The sequence below is a fragment of the Coloeus monedula genome, assembly GCF_965178545.1.
Source record: "Coloeus monedula genome assembly, chromosome: 8".
NCBI lineage: Eukaryota > Metazoa > Chordata > Aves > Passeriformes > Corvidae > Coloeus > Coloeus monedula.
In genome coordinates this window covers 596,817-615,924 of record NC_138788.1, presented here as the reverse complement: position 1 = coordinate 615,924, position 19,108 = coordinate 596,817, and positions in this window count along the sequence as shown.

The window sequence follows — 19,108 nt, the reverse complement described above, 5'->3', positions numbered from 1 at the left end:
ATCACTCCCGGCTGTGCAAAGCCCCTGAGGGAGTTTGGGAGGTAACGCCAGGCGACAACCAACTGAAGCTGAAGCTGACCCGAAAAGGCGATGGATGAATTCAGTTATGATGGACATTATGTGGAAAGTTGGGACTTTACTGATTATTCTTACAATCGTAACAAGAGTTAAAGTAGTACTACTGCAGTCTAACGTGACTGCAATATCCCGATGCCAGGGGAAGGCATATGAGCCTCACTTTCGGAAGGCTTTGAACAAAATGCTCAAAGTCACAAACGCAAGCCTGTGGGAAGGAAGGGATGTTTGAAGATGTAAATATGCATTTGTGCAGGATGGGTTTCATGAGGCTTACCATCTGCCCATGAAGCTTATCCGATTTGGCCCTGAATGCTGTGACAAATGCTTGAGCAATTAAGTTTAGACTGAAAATAGAGGGGTGTGCAACAAAAGCATATGATGAACAAATTGACCGCAGTAAGGAGTGACTTAATTAAATTGCAGCAACCGTTGCAATCCTCCTTGCTGGCCCTGGGTGATAACCATTGGAAACTGTCCAAAATATTACCAGATTGGGAAGATACAGAAGAACAAGACCATGAATTGAACTGTATTATACCCCTCTGAACACAGAATATGGGCACGAGAAATTAAAAGCCAGTGGCAAACCATTAACCTAGAGTCCTGCTCTATGAAGGAACAGTTAGGCTACATATGTGAAAGGATTTTAGGTAAAGGCATTTGTTTGGACTCTCTCCATAGACCAGCATTTTAAATACTGGTAGTTTGCATGAAAACTCCACAAAAATCGAGTTTATGCATACATCCTGTTCAAATTACGGAAGAGGAACTGATTTACTTATCTGCCCCAAAGTGTGGGTATTACACATTCACTGGAATAAACATACAGCAGAACACTCAATGTGACAAAGCCAGGGGCAGGTCTCAGACTCCTTCCTCTTGCAAAAAGCAAGAGCAGCACACCTTTCATACACATACAGGATAACAGTTTTGGGCATGTTTTATGTGACTTCTATCTCTTCCTTCTCCTTCTAGAATGATTCACCTACAGAAAAAATCCATTTTGTTGGAGAGGAACTGTCTACACTAAATGGGAAGGTATGAATTAGCATCTCCAGCTTTTAGAGGGCAACTGTTCTTGTTTATGTTCCAGGAAATCCATCTTTATTAAGATTTTGATACTGCATACTTACTTAACCACTTAACACTGTTTTAAGATACTGGGCTTTGAAGCAGTGAGTAATTTCCACTGATCTCAGTGGAAACTTAAAGCCATCAGTAACGAGTGCTTCTAAAGATCCTATTCCCCATTTTATCCCAGAACCCCCAGAAAGGAACCATACTAAACGGACTCATTCAGTATGGTTCTAGAATACCAATGCCATACAGAGAGTAATATACAGACCTGACATAGGTGCCTTTATCACCATATTTTAAGATTTCATAAATACTTCAAGAAAGATTCTTTAGAAAGCACCAAGGTAAAGTCAGTAGTTCAAGTGACAAGCTCCTTCGAAGATCAATGCAACTTCCTTGGATCTGAAGCTTTTAGTGTGCTTTTCCTGGCTGTATAATTTGCTGAAAATTGCCATGTAAATATTTTCTTTTCTTTCTTTTCTTTCCCTATGCAATCTCTTCCAGAATGTGTTAGTAGTAGAGGTAAGTAACAATTGAAGGAGAAGGGGAACGACATGGACTTTTTTCTCCCTGCTTTTCAAGTTAATACATATTACACATAAAACAATAATTAATTCTGTTACTGGGCTGCCAAGTTTGCATGCTCTAATTTAATCCAGTGATAGTCTGGTTTTCCTTTCAGACTTGAAGGATAATTTGGTTTTTTATCACTTTCGGGACATTATTGAGACTGGTAGAACAATGAATGCACTGCTTTCAAAAATAAAAGACAAGAAAACCAAGGTTGGTAAAAGTTGTAAGGTACAGGGATATAGCCACTAACTAATGTATTCAAATCATTTGGCTGACTAGTCAGTGTATGCTGATGGGTGCTTGTTTGGCTTGAGGTTTGGGAGGGAGGAAACAAATGCAGGAAGCAATCCTTATCCAGCTGCTGAAAAATTGTTTATTAAACTGGGAAATTTACCCACACACTACCACCTTCATTGTTCAAATTAATAAAAAAAGGTTTTGTGGCTCTTTCTGTGTAGTCCATAAAATCGGATAGATTCCCCGTTTCTTACTTGCTTATGTTTGAAGGAAATTAATCTCTTTCCATAGGTTTTCTAACACCACCTCAGTTGCCTCAATACTAGAATGACAACACTCAGCATATTTCTTAATATCCTCAACCGCAGAAGTTTCCAGAATCTAAGAGTCTGTCAGTACTTGGAAGATGACTTCAAGTAGCATTCTAGATCTGCTTTTAGCAGATCTCTAAAAGGAAATTTTGTGGCATATCCCTGTGTCTGTCAAGTAATCACAATGCTTTATAAAACAGTTGCTTTATGCACCAGTTATTCAGACAGTCCTTCCAGTGAGTGTCCAGGTTCTCAGTTTCTTCTGAAATACACAGGAAAACTAAGAATAGACATGATTTTGTAGAAGAAATTGTCCTTTTCTCCATCCCTCCCCACTAAAATCATAATCGGCCACTTGAATGTGGTTCCCCTTCTGTGCTACTCTCGTGCCCTGAGGCACTGCTACGTGGAAGGGCAATGATCTGAGACACAGGACTGAAGGGAACTGAATAGAAAACAGAGCCACTTGGACATTCAGAATGAACCTAGATCAGAGCCTTTGCTTCTCCCTCCCTTACAAGGCTGAACACTACTTCTTTCTGTGCAATAATCTCACTGTTTTAATTTAAGTGCATGATTTTAGAAGCTTATGGGAAGGCATGGCAGAAGGGAAGTCTACAGCTTAGAGCAAGACATATTTTAAAAACCAACCTTCTCTGCTCTGCCTTACAGCCTGCTCGTTAAAAGGACGTGTCAGAGTCCAGGTTACAGATCAGACTGTGAGTATTGTGTTTTCCTAGTATTGTTTTTTTCTGTATTTTCCAAAATACAGTCTTATAATTTCACTTCACGCAGCACATCTGACAACCGGCACATACATTTCATGAAGGCCAAGAGAAATGGGGAGAAAATACATAAAAACTTGTGAACTAATGACCAGCTAGGCATGCCATCCTGAGATCTCATGACCACCTTCTTTTTTCCCCTGCTTGGCCTGAGTGCAGGCTTAGCTTTGATATACAAATTAAACTATTTAGATAGCAGAAACAGAGCCAAACCTTAACTGTGTATTATTTTGCTTTGACCTGAGAGGGCATTTGTTTTAGCTCTGCATTATTAAACTTGCTTTGTTTCCAAACTGAAAAGTCCTACATGATTCACCCTGCATCTCCTTTTACTCAAGTAAAATCTCACTCCTTGTCTCGTCTCCCAGGACTACCTCATAACTAGGTTTTAAACAATTATTTTGTTCATAAAAATCATTCTCTTAACACCTTAACTGTATTACTGACTGATGGGAATGGTTTAGATTCTTACCTCTGTCATCAATTTACAGCTCAGATTCTTAAGGAAGCACCCTGAAAGAGAGATGATGCCTATTACTCTTAGCTCAAGCATGTGTTGAATACAAAGTGTGCACTTAAAAGCTACTTACGCCACTGAAGTATAAAAAGAACAGTATTTTCTTACAGATACAGGCTTTGAAATTTCAGATAAATTTGTGATTGGATATGCTCTTGACTATAATGAATACTTCAGAGACCTAAATGTAAGTACATGCGCACTCCTCCACTACCCAGGTATCAGGTACCTACCTACTGCAGGTACCCAGCAAGAACATTTGCTTCTACTCAGAGCTTCTCAGCAATTAAAAACCCTTCCATTCCAACTAGAAACTTCCATTAAAAGAACAAAACCATTTTTAAGGTGCCAAGCTGGTAAGGCAATGTAGGTGTGTAAGAAATGTTTGTGCCTTAGTTTTTATAGATCTACTCCACAAGCCTCAGAGCTCAGCCATGCTGCAGGACATCCTGAACCCCCAGGATGGTGAGCAGCATACAATCTGCGGCCCCATCTGAAAATAAAATATTTTGTAGTTTGACTTAAATTGAATGTTTGTCTGTCTTAGTTCAATCCTATGTTGCTCTTTTATCACCAAGTCGCTAGAGCAGTCATGCATGAACTCTGTGTGAAGGTTTTCCATATACCGGATAACACGGTCCATAAGATCTCTCTTCCCTTATTCCATTACAGCTTCCTTAGGCTACATAGAGTAGTAGACTTGGAAACATCATAAACTAATATGGCTGATCTCTTTTTCCCTCCTTTGTTTTCAAAAGTACTTTCTTAATTCTGGTTAACTCAGAAAGTTTTTCACTTGAAAGTCTTTTTATTGAGACAAACCAGTTCTGTTGAAGATACAAACAATCTGTGCTATTGCTCAGAAGCATCAAAGAGTATGCAGTAATTTAACAAACCTGAGTTCTTTAGAATATATAAACCTATATATTACAGATAAACTTGGAAAGGATATTAAAATCTCAATTTTACTGCAAGTATGGAACTTGCAACAATTATGGTTCTGGTGCGTTTTTCTTACAATGCTGGGAATACGACTGAATATCAGTTTTGCATTTCAGTTGAAGATAGAGGTTGATAAATACTATGCCTTGTGGTTTTTGTCACATCTGTGCTCTGAAAGAGAATGCCAAAGAAAAATACAGGATGCGATAATGTCAGTCTTCGGGAGCACTAACTCCTGGCTGCTGACCAGGTGATAAACCATTACCTCAGGAAATTACTTCTGCTACTCGTGTGTCCCTAAGAAGAACGAGAAGCTGAATGTTACTGCCCAGGACCTGCACCTCGCTGTCCCACTTGTACTGTGCGCTGAGCACAAACTGTAGCGACCTTGGGTTTTTCCCGTTGTGAAGGAGCAGCACAGAGCTGGGTGCGAGGGTCCGGCGATGTCGAGCGCTGCCGCCGTGCCCGTCACGCTCCGGGCCCCGGAGCAGATTCCTCCCGCTCCGCCCGGGGACCGAGGGCGTACCAAGGCTGGAACAGGCGGGGACCGAGCGGGAACCGAGGCGGGACCGCAGCGAGACCGAGGGGGTGACCGAGGCCCGCCCAGCGCCACCGCCCGGGCAGCGGCCCCCGCCCGGCTCCCGGCCCGGCCCAGCCCGGCCCCCCCGACAATCGAACGCCGTGAGTTGCCTGGAGACGGCGAATACGGCCTTAGCCATTGTTGCGCTGGTGTCGCCTCAGTCGCCCGGCGAACGCGGCCTTAGCCATTGTTGCGCTGGTGTCGCCTCAGTCGCCCGGCGAACGCGGCCTTAGCCATTGTTGCGCTGGTGTCGCCTCAGTCGCCCGGCGAACGCGGCCTTAGCCATTGTTGCGCTGGTGTCGCCTCAGTCGCCCGGCGAACGCGGCCTTAGCCATTGTTGCGCTGGTGTCGCCTGAGCCGCCCGGCGAACGCGCTCCTGCCAGGCTGCTCGCAGCCTGAGCTAGCGCATGCCGGCGGCTACACTGGGCGATTCGCCAAGTGAATGTTCGCAGAGAATTGGTCTCTGAGAGCGAGTCTTGAATTTCGTTTGAAGGTAAAGATTGACTAAGGTTGTACTTTTTGGTTTTGTCACATCTGTGCTCTGAAAGAGAACGCCAGAGAGAAATACAGGATGTGATCATGTCAGTCTTCTGGGGCAGCACTTCAGTGGCATGTACAGCTGAGTGGATGAGCTACTACTGTGGTCTACTGATTGTGCTTTTTTTTCACTGAAGCAATACAACATTTCCTAGAGATACCAGTTGATGCATTTTTTCCCTATAGTGATTACATAAAAATGCTTAAAGGTGAATGAGTTCTGTTCAAGTTTCAGTGGGTTGTTATGATCTAGTTATTAAAATTATTAGGGAGATACCTCTGAATTAAGGTGCAAACGAGACCATATGCCAAAGTCAATATGGATTTTATGTAATAGTAAATGTGAGGAAGAGAGACAGAGAAGGAAGTAGAGAAGGGGGGGAGGGGGTGATAGAGACAGATTAAGTAGAAAATATCACCATCCCATGGATCCCAGTGGTGTCCCGTTAATACTCTTCTGGTCTTCACTGTGGTGAGGTCCTGCAAAACATAGAGTCCAATGGATTAATGCAGGTTTGGGCCAGGTGGGAATGGCCAGGTACCTCCTCGGGGCAGGGCAAGTTTGACACTGTCTCTTGCAACACTCTGGGATCTGTTGTGTTACTTTGCATTCCATGCAGTTGTCTGGTGCAAGGCTTCAGGAATGAGTGTGGGAGCACTTTGGAGTCTTTGGTGGGTTATGACACCCCCTCTGCTGCCCCTCATGGGAATGTCCCATGGATGTGGCCTTCCGGGGCTGGGGGGTTTTACAGCTGAGCCACTTTGTGTGAGGGAGGAGGGGTGTCCACTGCCTCTTACCAGAGGTCACGCCACACACCCAAAATTTCCTCCTTCCCCCTCTGTTGATGGGAGGTTTGTGTGCAAACCTGGCCTCAACAGATGAGTCTGTGGCTATGGCTTCCCCACCCTGAACGCAGACAGAGCTTATTTTCAGGACAGCTGCTGGGTTTGGCTTTCTTGTGGAGACACTTTTCTCCCTCAGCCTTGTTTACTTCTCCCCAGACCTGAGCTAATAGGACAATAGTATCACCTTTATCTTGTCTCAAGTCCTCTTAGGCAGCTTAACTCACAGTCCAAAGTTCCAGTCAGGAGGCATTTTCAGGGAGGAGTGGGCTTCGGTGGTCGCAGCTTCTTTACACGGTTTTGCCACAGAGGGCAACAAGTCCTTCTAGCAGTATTTAAGCCATTAACTGTTGCAGTGCAGGTGGCAGTCACCACTGCAGCAGAGCATCCACAGGAATAGTGAACAGGCCTCCAGAACACAAGAGGTCTGATTCTCACCCCGTGGTTACGGCGAGTTCCCATCTTCCTAGTGGTTCTTAGTTTACATGTTTTAAGTTTATTGGTTCAGGAGTTCTCCACCCAATTTTATGTATAAGTTCACGTTTATTTATTTCCACTAGTTGCTTATGTATTAGTTCTGGAAAGTTCTCCCTTCTTCGATGCCGCATTGGTCTACTCATGTAATTTCCCCCCTAAGTTATCCCCATTGGTTATTCCCCTGTTAGCCAGTCCTCCTCCTCAGCTGATCCCCATTGGTTGTTTCCTTTTGTTCCACTCCCATATAAAATGCTGTGCTTTCCCCTTTTTCCTGGTCTGTGTCCCTGGATTTTCCACCGGCAATAAACCTGCTGGAACCTGCACAGAGACCCCTCTCTCATCCTTCGCCTCTGCCTATGCTTTTACACCACCTTTGTTTGGGGCTAGCTCCTTGCGAAGGAGCCAGCTTTCCCTGCTTGCTGCAGCTGACAGCTTTCCCTGTTTACTGCAGCTGACAGCTTTCCCTGTAGGCAGCAGCCAACCCCTGCTGGCAGTACAAGAAGCCAAGGGCATCTGCAGCTGGACGCTGTGCTGCCTTGGGCAGCCCCAACGGTGTCAATTGACCATAACTTTCCAGTCCCTCACACGTCCTGTGAGGAGCAGCTGAGGGAGCTGGGGTTGTTTAGCCTAAAGAAAAGGAGGTTGTTACAGTTCATATACCACAATCTATGGGCTGTCCACTCTAGCTATTTTTACATAATATTTAAGCTACAGCTTTGTCTATTCTAACTATTATTAATGTTCAGATTTTTAGCTCCAGGTTTCAGTATGATCCATCCTTGAATTGCACAACATAGCCATAGAGTTCAAACAAAGTCCAACTAGAGGCCTAACAATACTAGCTACTTATGCCAAACAAGCACTTAGCTACTTTAAAATAATACAAAATTTTTAGTAGCCCTTGAGTCTGCCATGAATTGGGTTCTAGATTTTCAGTCTTCCATTGTTGCTCCTTCCAGCTTTTTTGAGGCACAGTCGCTGATATTCACGACATCGTCCAAAATGGCTTCTGAATTCCTGAAAAAGACATCAGCACCCAGACGTCTTTTGTCCAGGGTAAAAATGAAGACTCAAAGTGTAAGTACCCACTGGGGCTGTGTTAAGGCTGGAAACCGCCCTCGTGTCCCTCCTCTCCCTGCCCCTCGTGTTGTGCAGCAGTGCTGTGAAGCTGCAGGCCCCCTCCCCGCCTCTTTGTGCCGTGCTCCTGTTGGTAGGGGCCGTTGTGGTGCAGGAGGGAACACCGTGTGTTGCTTCAGGGACAGTCCAGCATCCTGCCTGGCTGTGCCACCGGAGCCGAGTTAAACCAATGGAAAGGCAAAGCTGTGAGGGTGTGCTTCTTTGCCTCCCCTTTGCCACAGTAATTCCTTCTGTCAGGTTGGACACTCACCTGTGCTGCTCTCACCAACCTGCCCTTGGGCACCTGGCATGAGGCGGGGGGGGAGCTCCAACTCTGCCTGGAGCTTTGAGAGACACAGCTGGTCCCGGCTAGAACAGGTCCCAAACCAGCTGTTCTCTCTCGTGTCCTGTGTGGGGCACAGATCCAGCCCAGCAGTGGAGTCAGGGCAATTCCTCCTTCCCGTCCACAAAGGCCCCTTTGCTGTCTGGAGCTCACTTGACTGGAGATGCCCTGGTGCTGGGGCTCTGTCAAGGACATGGCTGTGTTTTCTTCTGTGGAGGGCTCTGCGAGGCCAGACAGAGAAAGTGAGTGCTAATTAAAAAGGGAGCACTGCAACTTGGACCCGTTGCTGTGCTTCAGGCTTGGCACAGTGCTGCTTTCCTGCCTCCCTCGGACTCAGCCAGCAGTGACATCTCCACGCTGTGGCTTGGGAGTGTTGCGCAGCGATGGAGTTCGGGGAGTTCTGATAACTCCTCCCCACTCTCTGCAAAGGTCACCAGCCCAATGCAGTGACACTAAAGAGGAAACAAATGCCCAAAGAGCAGAAATCCCCAAGCATGTCACATCCAATCACAGAGAAGCTAATGGGACGGAGCTATGTGGTTGGAGTATATGCATTCCACTCTGTATTATTAATTTACTGATGTTAAGTATTTCAGCAGGTAATTTCCAGGGCTTCCAGAACTGTCCTGGAGGCTGTGATCACAAATTACTCACCAGTGCCACTTGTGCAAGAGGAGCCTTTCTGAACAAGGCCATCTCTGAGGGGTTTTGTTTTTTGTTTTTTGTTTTTTTTTTGTCTTTCAGCTGCTTCCCCCTCTGTTCCAGAGGGAGAAGTCTCTCAACAAGAAGGAGGCCAGCACTGGGGAGTGTAGTCTGCCCAGAATTGGCCCATTTCTAGACAAGAGTGAGACTAGACCAAAGGTAGCCTTTTCCTGCTCTTTTCCTTGCTGTTTGATGCGAGGTTTGTAGAGGGTGTGTGCTTGTGACAGACTTGCTTCCAGCAAAATACCTCAGTGTCCAGGTCCTGTTGTCATTGCAAACTGCTGGTAATGGTGGAGTTGAAGTCCTGATCTGCACTAAGCCAACACAAATAACCTCTGCTGAAGCTGCTGGGGTCTGCTGAAGTGTAGCTGCCATTGCTTAATCAGTGGGGGGAAGGCTGGGGACACAAAGGCACAAAATTGTCGTTTTCCATTCTCCTGCTGAAATAGCCACCTCTTGCTTTGGTGTGGTCACCATCAAATGCTTGGGATCATAGGATTCCCTACACAGTGGCAGCATGGGCCTTTGAAGGCCGAGGGCCTGCAGTAATTACTTCTGATTTAACGAAACTAATTGCATTAATGCTTTGGGTTGGAACAATGTGTTGGGACCCTGACAGAGTGTTGGATTTCTCAGGCTGCCACATGTACAGGGGACTCACCCTGGGCAGAGGGGAATGGGTGTGCTTTATCTGGATCTGTGCCTACTTAGAGGTGTGTTTAAAGCTGCTTTTCTTGCAGGACTGGTTCAGTATAAAGCACAGTCCAAACTGGTAGGTGACCGAGGTGGGCTGTTGAGCAGGAAATGGGCATCAAGAGACATGTAACAGACTGGTTAAGGATTGCCCTGGAGAGAGGGGTTGGGAGCACCTGAGAGAAGGCCACAACTAAGGGGCAGTGTGCTGCAGCCACTCCCTTCAGCAGACTGTGTCTCCTGTGAAGACACGGGAGACCTGCTTGTGTCTCTGGAGTGGCAGCAGTGTGGCTGGAGAAGGCACACAAAGCAGGGAAGAGTTTTCTCAAAGCAGTGTCTCTGCTCCAGAAGCATTTGCTGTTGTTGTGTCATTCCAGACGTGCCTCTGCAATGGTATTAAATAAGATAGCAATAATAGATTACTAGAAAGCACCCATTTAAAGCTCATGGAAAAAGGAGATACCAACTCTAGTCTTACCCAAATTGCTGAGAAAATAACTGAACCTTATCCTCATTCAGCATTCACGTAATTTGCCTTTTTCCTAACTGCTGTGTTACTTTATATTTCCCTTTACCTCTGTTAGAAGCGCTATACTGAAGGGGACAAAGCTGTTGAAGCAAAAGAAAACTGTTTATTAGTAACGATTCAGCTGAGCTGGGTGTGTCTCCCTCCCCCAAGAGATGAACACACACACCCTCCAACAAAATGGCAATCTTTTTATACCCTTTCCCAGATGAGGACTGTCCCTGTCCCCTTTCCCATTGGATGGTTACTCGGGAACTTACATTCTCTCCCGACCACCTACTTTTCTGTCCCTCCCCTCTCATCATACTTCCTTTCGGTCAGGTCTTCAACCCTGCCCCTCTTCCAGCTCACAGCAACACCCAGCAAATTAACTAGAACAAACCCAAACCATGAACAGCAACACATAAAGAACAAAACCAACAACCCTCATTCTTTCACTTAATAACCTTTTGGCTTCAGCAAAATATTACCTCATCCCTCACACCTCCTCTGGTACTGTTCCCTTCTTACTGATGTCTAAGTTCTAGATCAAAAACGGTACTTGCAGTTGTGTGGGCCTCAGTTTCCCTGTCTCAGAGTAAAGGAATCCCAACATTGTTTCCCATGGAGTCTGATGTAAATTCGTGGGTTTCACTTACTCCGTGAGTGCTCAGTCATTGCCCCAGAGCTCTGTGACCACATGAGCACAGGGCTGTGCTTAAGGTAAATGCTGCCTGGCATTTTGGAGAAGGAAACCTAAGAAACGTGCCAAAAAACCAGCTTGGCTTGAGCCTGCTCAGTGTGGCCCAGCAGCTCTCAATCAGCTCAGAGCAGAGGTGGAAGAGCCACTGTTTCCCCGGTGGGGCCTGGGCAGATGTACTCACCCAGAGTCTGTACTTCACTGGGGATTAGTGTAAGATTCTTCTTTATGAACCTTCCTCCCAGCAGCTCAACCTCTCCCTCTCTCTCTAGCCTCTCCTGTTAAAGCCAGTTACCTCGAAACAGAACTTGTTTCAGGTTTCCCCACAAGAGATTGTATTTCAGAACTTCCTCGTTCATCAGGTCTCTGAAATGATACTGTATCTCGTGAATATGGACAAGGTAAGTGCTGGGACGTGGAGATTTAACACTGTGCTGGAAGAGGAGAGTGGTGTAATTCCCCTAGTGTACAGCAGAGCAAGTTACCTGCTGCAGCACATCCAGAGGAAAATGTCTCAGCACCTGTGTACTGCAAGATGGTGGAAATCTTCCTGTGCTGGGAATTCTCCCCTGATTTTGGCCATGCATTGATAGTATCTGTCCCAAGGGAGCTCCCTTCTCTTGAAAGCCCTGGATTGATGGGAACGTTGGGGGCTGTGCAGTTCTTACCTGCTCTCGTGCTTTGCCTCGAGCCTACACCACATCCTGTGTCTCCTTGGTTCATCTTGGTTCCTGGTATGAATCTCTGCCTCTCTCAGCCTGCTTAGCTGCCTTTGTGCAACTCGCAGTCAAAGCTCAGGGGCTGAGTCTTCTCCATTTTATGCTGGAATCACTTATTATTAATGGCACTGGCACTGCAGGAAATGCGTTCTGAAACAGCCCTGGAATCAGACTGATGTAGCAGAAGCAGTGGGAGGCCTTTAGGTGCCACTTCAGGCTCCTGCTAAGCCTAATTCAGCTCTGCTCAGGTTTTCCAAAAGCAACACGATGCTCTGCTTTCCCTTTGGAGAATCACAGCACATCCAAAGCCATGTGCTCCTGGAGGTTTTCACTTCTTCACTTGAAGACATTGTGATTGTTTTGCAGTTTCCCAAGAGAGTTGAGAGGGAAAAAGTTGAAAACTGTCAGCAGTTGTGTTCCAGTGTAAAGAGGAAAAATGAGACCATTTGGATTTCAGTCAGGGAAATATTTTCTCAAATGAGGCTTGTGCCAAGAGTGGGCTGGTGGGAAGAGACAGGAGGGAGTCAAAATCACCTGGTTTAGACTTTCTGAGATGCATTTTGGTGCTGGGGGGTTGATATCTGTGTGCTAGAAAATGCCTATTTGCTGTGTCTGCGTACCCCAGAGGGCAGAACCTGGCTGCAGGGTGCCCGCAGGGACTGCTGGCTGCAGGCAGGAATGCCCAGCAGCCCAGCTTGCCTGCACAGGCAGCAAGAGCCCCTGGAGAGCCAAGAGGGGCTTTTAATACTGGAACCATGCTGTCAGTCAGTGCTGGTCATGTTTCTCCAGGCAGAAAATGCCTTTGAAGCCCATAGTCCATAAGCACTGGCTGTGTTTCTGTCACTTTTGGCAAGTTGATTGCTCTCATAGTTTTATGATTTTTCCTTGCTGCTTTACAGCCCATTGAAATTCTCTTTGGCATCTCTTTGTTTCAGGGATTGTCTTGCTGTGTTCCTTCTTTTGCTTTTCAGGTTTGGTTTTATTCTCAGTAAGGCCAGTGGTTGGTCTCCTCTCTTGCTGGTCTGCCTGTATGTCCCCGCAACTGCCCCACCCAAACCCGATCTGCTAGGAGGGAATTTCTTCCTTCCCCCAGGGAAATATGCTGTTTTGCCTTCAAGTAGCACATTCCTCCTCTGGAACACTACTGCATGGCTGTGTGCAGGCAGAAGCCAGCAGGTTTTTTGGCCTTGTTGAATATGCAGGTGACTTGGTTCATCTCCAGCCTGCTGGTGCTGACCTGCTCAGCCCTTCCTTCCCACCAGCCATTGCCCTACTGCCCCTGGCTGAAATGCTGGACCCAGACAGAAGGAATTCACTTCAGCCTTGTGAATTACCTGTACCTCCACAGCTGAAAGTGCTTTGGAAAAGGGGTCAGGGAAGGATGTCACCAGGTCACAGACAGGTCTCCTCTTGTCCCTTTCCACAAGTGGCAAAATCATCATTTCATGTCTTTCCTGCAGTCTCCTCGGTCGGTGAGGGTCACCATGGAGAACTCACCTCATTTCCGGCTGGTGGGCTCCAATGATGCTTACCACAGAGTGCCAGCAGGCGCGCGTCACACCGTGCGCATCCACTTCACCCCTGACAAGGACAAGGTGAGACTGGAGGAGCGTTATCTCCAAAGCCATTGCTTCCATTGCCCTCTGGGTACAGCCTGTTCCACGCTGTGAGCTTGGCTCCAGGCCCTGGGCGGGCAGCCTGCACAGTCACACCTTGGCACGTGCTGTCAGGCACTGCACGCAGGCCTGGCAGGCTCTGCTTCCCCTCCCTGCACACTGCTGAGCGTTCCCAAGGGCAGATGCACAGGGAACAGTATGAGAATGACAGAGGAGTGTTGATAGGTGTTCAGGCATCTCTAGGCACATCTCTAGGAAGGGGTTTAATTATTGTGGAGAACACCAGAGGAACAAAGAGGTCAGAGAGCTTTCCTCGTTCCCAACTGGCAACAGCTTCCCTGCCTCCCCCTGGACTGGAGCACAGACAGTGCTTTTTCACACCCTCTGTTCTCCAGCCTTGCAGCTGGGCTGTCCCAGATGCATGATACTGACCATGATACAGCCACAAGGCCAGGGCAGAGGATGTGCCGTGCCTGTGGCAGGGAGCCAGCCTGGCACAGGCACACTGATCTCTAGGTGCCCTTAGTCAGCAGGAGGTCGGTGAGCTGCAGGTGACTTAGACACCTGCCTGAAAGAGCTCGTGTAGGGCAGGTGCAACCTGCAGGCAGACAGACCTGTGACCCCAGAGCCTGTGGCAGTGACACTGCTGTGGCTCTGTCTTCATGCCTGTCACTGTGGTTGCTCTGTCAGCTAGCACCCGTTCTGTGCCACACGTGCTTTTCCTTGGAGGTCTGAACAGCAGTGCTGAGGCCCTGGCAAGTCTGATCTCAGTGCTGTGATGTGAAGGGTTGATGCTGTGATCTGGGGCTCGTTCATACAGAAGGGTTTAGGACATGGCATGAAAGGGAGGAAGCCTTGCAGGGAAACAAAGAGAGGCTCTTTCCAACAGCATCCTGCTACCTCTTAGCACTGTTCTTCTCCTGACTTGGCTGGACAGGCAAAGTTAGAGGGAAGCTCTGAGCCAACTGGTGTTTCTACACCCGGCCAGACGTGCAGGATCTCTTTGGGTGCAGCTGTTTTCTCATCTTCCTTTTGCTGCTTAGAGTCACTTTAACACTTTGCCCCATTCTCAAACAGCAGGAATATAGAAACCTAAAGAGGAATGTCCTGTGTTCCCTAGCTCCATGTTGCTTAGAAGAGACTTAGGATTATTTAACATCGTTAAAATTTAGAGTAAAAATTATGGTGGCCTAGGGCAGTTCTCTGTATGATCCAAGTGACACAAGAGCTTAATGCCACTGAGATAGGTTTTGCAAAGTGCACTGGTGCCTTTAAAATGGGACATATTAATAGGACTTAGTGTTGATTTTGGGGGTGGAAGAGGTAAATTGATGCCCTTGAAGGGTTATAGGAAATGGTTTTGCTTCTGCCATGGAGATGGCACTAAATGCCCTGTGCTGAGCCAGTTTCTTTTCCTGCAGGATTATTCCCATGAGCTCTCCTGCACCAGTGGAAAGGAAAGGATAGTTGTGCCAATTCGGGCCATTGGTGGCCGACCTATCCTGGACTTCCCTGACCAGCTGGACTTCCCAGTCTGTATAGTCAAACGCAGCAGTGAGAAGACTCTGCTGGTTCAAAACACTGGAAACCTGGAAGCTCATTACGAGATGAGCACCAAGAGGTGAGGCAGCTCATCTATTCTTATGCAAAACACCTTTGGGTGAAAACAGAGTTGGGAAAGAGTAACAAAAGGAAGCAGAGCATTGGAGCTGCTGCCCTGCAGCCCTGGCTGGAAGTGATGGGTAGCATCTGCTCTTGCTTCCAGTGTTCTTAGCAGGATGCAGCCTTTGAGCTTTCTCTGTCCCAGGTTTCCTGGAGGGTGCTGGAACATGTTAGTAGCTGGCTTGCACCCTCCTGAGCACAAGCAGCTTCTGAAATGGTTACTCAGCATTGTCAGCCAAATAGACAGGAGCAGGTAACCAAATTCTCTGGGAGGACACAGGCACGTGGCATTCCAGTGGTCCCCACGTTGGATGCCCAACATGAGCTATGTTGTGGGCAGCCCATGCAGTTCCTGTTCTTTAAAGCTGATCTGATTTCCCTTGTCAGCTAAGGGCATCAGTCACCTCTTCTGTTCCATGATGAACCTTTAAAAGCCAGTTGAAAATTTCAAACAGATGATTTAAATCTATTAATAAGGTTGGGCCCCCTTTCACTGAGATTTCCTTGTAAATACTCTGAAGTTCCTGTGTTTCTGCTCTGCTTTTTAATTTTGTTTTGTGTTAAATGTTTGCCAAAATATCATGAATTCTTCATTGGGAACTTTCATAAAGGTCGAGCTCCTCTAGTGCCCGTCAGTATAGCACATGCCCATAGGTGTATGCACAGGTGTGTAGGAAAGTCAACACATTTAGAGAATATGTGAAAAGCAATTGGGCTGATTTAGAAGATAAAAATATAGAATAACTTTTGCTGGAAGGGACCTCTGGAAATCGTCTGAGCAAACACGCTGCTCAAAGCAAGACCAGTGTCTGGGGCTTGCAAGGTGCCCTTGGGAAATCTGGACCTGTCTTTGGATGCTGTACAAGAAAACAAACATCCAAATGGACCTAGTTAAAAAGTGGAAGAAAACAAGCTATTAGAACCCCCTTCATACCTTACCTTTTCTGCCTGTCAGGTGCAGTAGTGATTCATGGAAAGGGTAGATCTAACAGGATGAGAACTATCTTAAGGAACAGCTCACAATGAACAGATAAAAGGCCAAAATGTAGCCTGCCAGCCCCATCTCTTGGCAGTGGTTTTCATTTGGTTATTACAGTGACAGGGATGTCTCCTTCCCAGCTCTTCGTATGTGTGGGCTCAGGGAAGAGCTTAGTGATGTTGGCTGAAATCCAGAGGAGTTAAGTTTAACTGCAGAGCTTGTGTCCTTGGGTCTTGGGGAGCCAAGTCTATGTGTGAGAGACGACTGCTACAGCAGTAACAGAGGAGTCTGGTGGGTACAGCCCGGGTTGGGATGTAGGAGATGCAGGGGCTGATTTGCACTCCGTGTTTCAGTCCTGACAGCTGAGTTCTGAGCTTGGCTGGATCCTCTTCTCCTGATAATTTGGAAATAAGAAGATACGTTCTTTCTCAGGCAACGCCTGAAGTCACCCCCAGGAGTGTTATTCCCATCCTGCTGTCTGAGGGCAGGACTATGTAGACATGGGACAGGAGTGGGAAAGGGATGGGATGGAAGGCAGTGCTGAAGTGTGGCCAGAGATTCCCTTAACTTGCAGCTTCTCTGTTCTGGTGCAATTTCTGACAAAAGAATAAGAAAAAAAGCCTGTGCCTTGCCCACACCAGGCACTGATCCCCCCTAGCCCCAGCAGAGACCTGCAGCAGTCCTGGCAGCACCCCTGGGGCAGATGCAGAAACACGTACAGTAATCCAGCTCTGGGGCTGGTGGGGCCTTGTCTTTCCTCCCCTCTCTCCAAAGTCTCAGGTCCAGCACATAAACATTTCTGGCCCAAGGCTTCTCCATCAGCCAGTAGTGATGCTCTCACTACTGGTAATGGGAACAGGCCAGCCCCATAATTGCAGCAGTAGGTCCTTAATGAGCAGAACCTGAAGCGCCTTCATCAGCTGTCACTACTGACATGAGGAAAGTTCAGCAGCTTGCCAGATGTTCTCTTTATTTTTGTGTGGGATGCGTTCATCACCAAACTCCCCAGAACACACTTTTAAGGTGACAGATTGACCACTAGCAAAGCACCAAGGCCAGGAACTTTTGTTTCCTCAGTGAGGCTCTGCAAGAGCACAAAGCCCAGCAGCTGCTGGGCAGAAGCACATTTCACCTGAGCTGTCCCATCAAAGCATGGAGTCTTGTGTCTATCAGGCAAGAGCTGTCCACCTGGTGACCAATCCTAATTGCTCCTGTTAAATCAAAGTGCACCAACACATTTGCATAATTATTTCCAACACATTGCACAGAGTTTGTCTGGGGGGCCAAGCAAACAGTTACCAGCCTGGATGACAACCCGGAGTCCCAGACTCTGGTAAATACACAGAAACCTTCTGTTGTGTTTCCTTGATGTGCTCCTGGTAATGGTGCTTCATTTAGCTGGGACTGGATCCTTCAGACTGTAAATGGCATCCTCCTTTTAGGTCTTGTTTCCATGCCACTGTAGTGTTCTAATGTGCATTTGTACTCTTTTCAGAGTTTTGATTGCTCCTTTTCTTAAAACAGCTTTCATTGAAATGCTGATAAAATGTGCCCTTTTTAGGCTAAATCAGGATGTTTTCAAGGTAGAAGAAACCAAAGAACCACACTGCAAATTCAACAGTAATTATTCCTTGGTCTTCAAGGAAGAGCTCCTTCTCCCTGTCTGATTCCTAGGCTGTAATCTCACAAGGCAGGTAGTGCCCTAACATTTGCATCTCTTGAGATGAGGTTTATAGGCAGCAGGAAGAGAGAAATTCCTGAGGCAGTCAGTGTCAAGTTGTGCATGCAGATAGTTCTTAACCCTCTCTGTGCTTTTCACAAACCATTCTCTGGTGGGATTGCTGGCGGTCAGACCCTTGAGTCTCATTGCGGATAGCTGGATGCAGAGCATGGGGGAGATGAGGTCATTTTATCCCACAGGATCTTGTGAGGGCTGGATCTCCTCCCACGAGAGTCAGCAGCTGTTTGTGATCCTGTGTGTTCTGTCTGTCTTCTGTTGACTGTGGTTTGTTTGCTCCCTGTTTGCCCAAGTGAGCAGAAGTGACCTGGACTGCAGAGGGAATAGAGTCCCCAGATGTCCCCCCGAGTCCTGATCCCTGTCTTTGTGTTGCAGCCCTTTCTCCGTGGTTCCGGCCAGGGGAACTCTGGGCGTTGGCGAAACCATGCAGGTGAGAGTGAAATATCAGCCGCTGACGACCGGTGACCATGACGTACCCCTGGTAGTGCGCTACGGCACAGGTGAGCGCTGGGCACTGCACGGACCACGGGACAGTTCTCCACCATCATTCCCCGTTGTCCCAGCCACCTCAACTCCCTCTCCAGATGTGCCTCCCCTGTTCCAGCTTTACCCCAAAGAAAAGTGAGAACCAGCTGGTGTTTAGGGGGTCAATAAAGTGGATACTCTCTAACAGGGCTAGGATTTTTGGAATCCTGTTTTGCTGGGAGTTGCTGAGTGGAGGAAGGAGAAACCCTGATTCTCCACTACCGTGTGGCTCCACCTGGGTGAAGTTTTATTTTATTCCTGGGCAGTGCTGTGTGTGAGGTCTCCATCAGACTCTCTCCAATGCAATGTATTTCGTGCACACTTCTGTCCTGTGTGCTGCTTCTCCATTGTCTTGTCACAGAGGCTTTTTCTATGTTGCCCTCTACACATGTGTGTAATTTCTGTCTCATAACATTTTCAGGCCCTCGAGTTCCTGTTTGATGACAAATCAAGACAAATTTTTCCTCGTCTCCATTCTCCAGGCCACTCATGCTGTTGCAAACTTGTCTCATCTATCTCCCATTTGATTTCCAGATTGAGGAATCCCATTCAGTCTTCATATAGAAGCTGCTCTCTACTTATTAATCTTTCCTTTGTCCCTTTTTTATTTAATTTGAAATGCTCCAGCTTGGTTTTTGAGATGAGAACAATATCAAATATTTCAAGACTGATGTGGCTGCGCATTTGGACAGAGAGATGATGATGGTTTTCATGGTGTTCATTTTGTAGTTGTTTGTTATATTGCAGAGCACTGGGTTGTGTTTCCTCGCTTGTGTCCCCTCCTGCTGTGGGCTGTCACTTCACTTGTTCCTCTGGGCCTTCCTTTTCTGCCCACATGCCCCCAGGCATATTT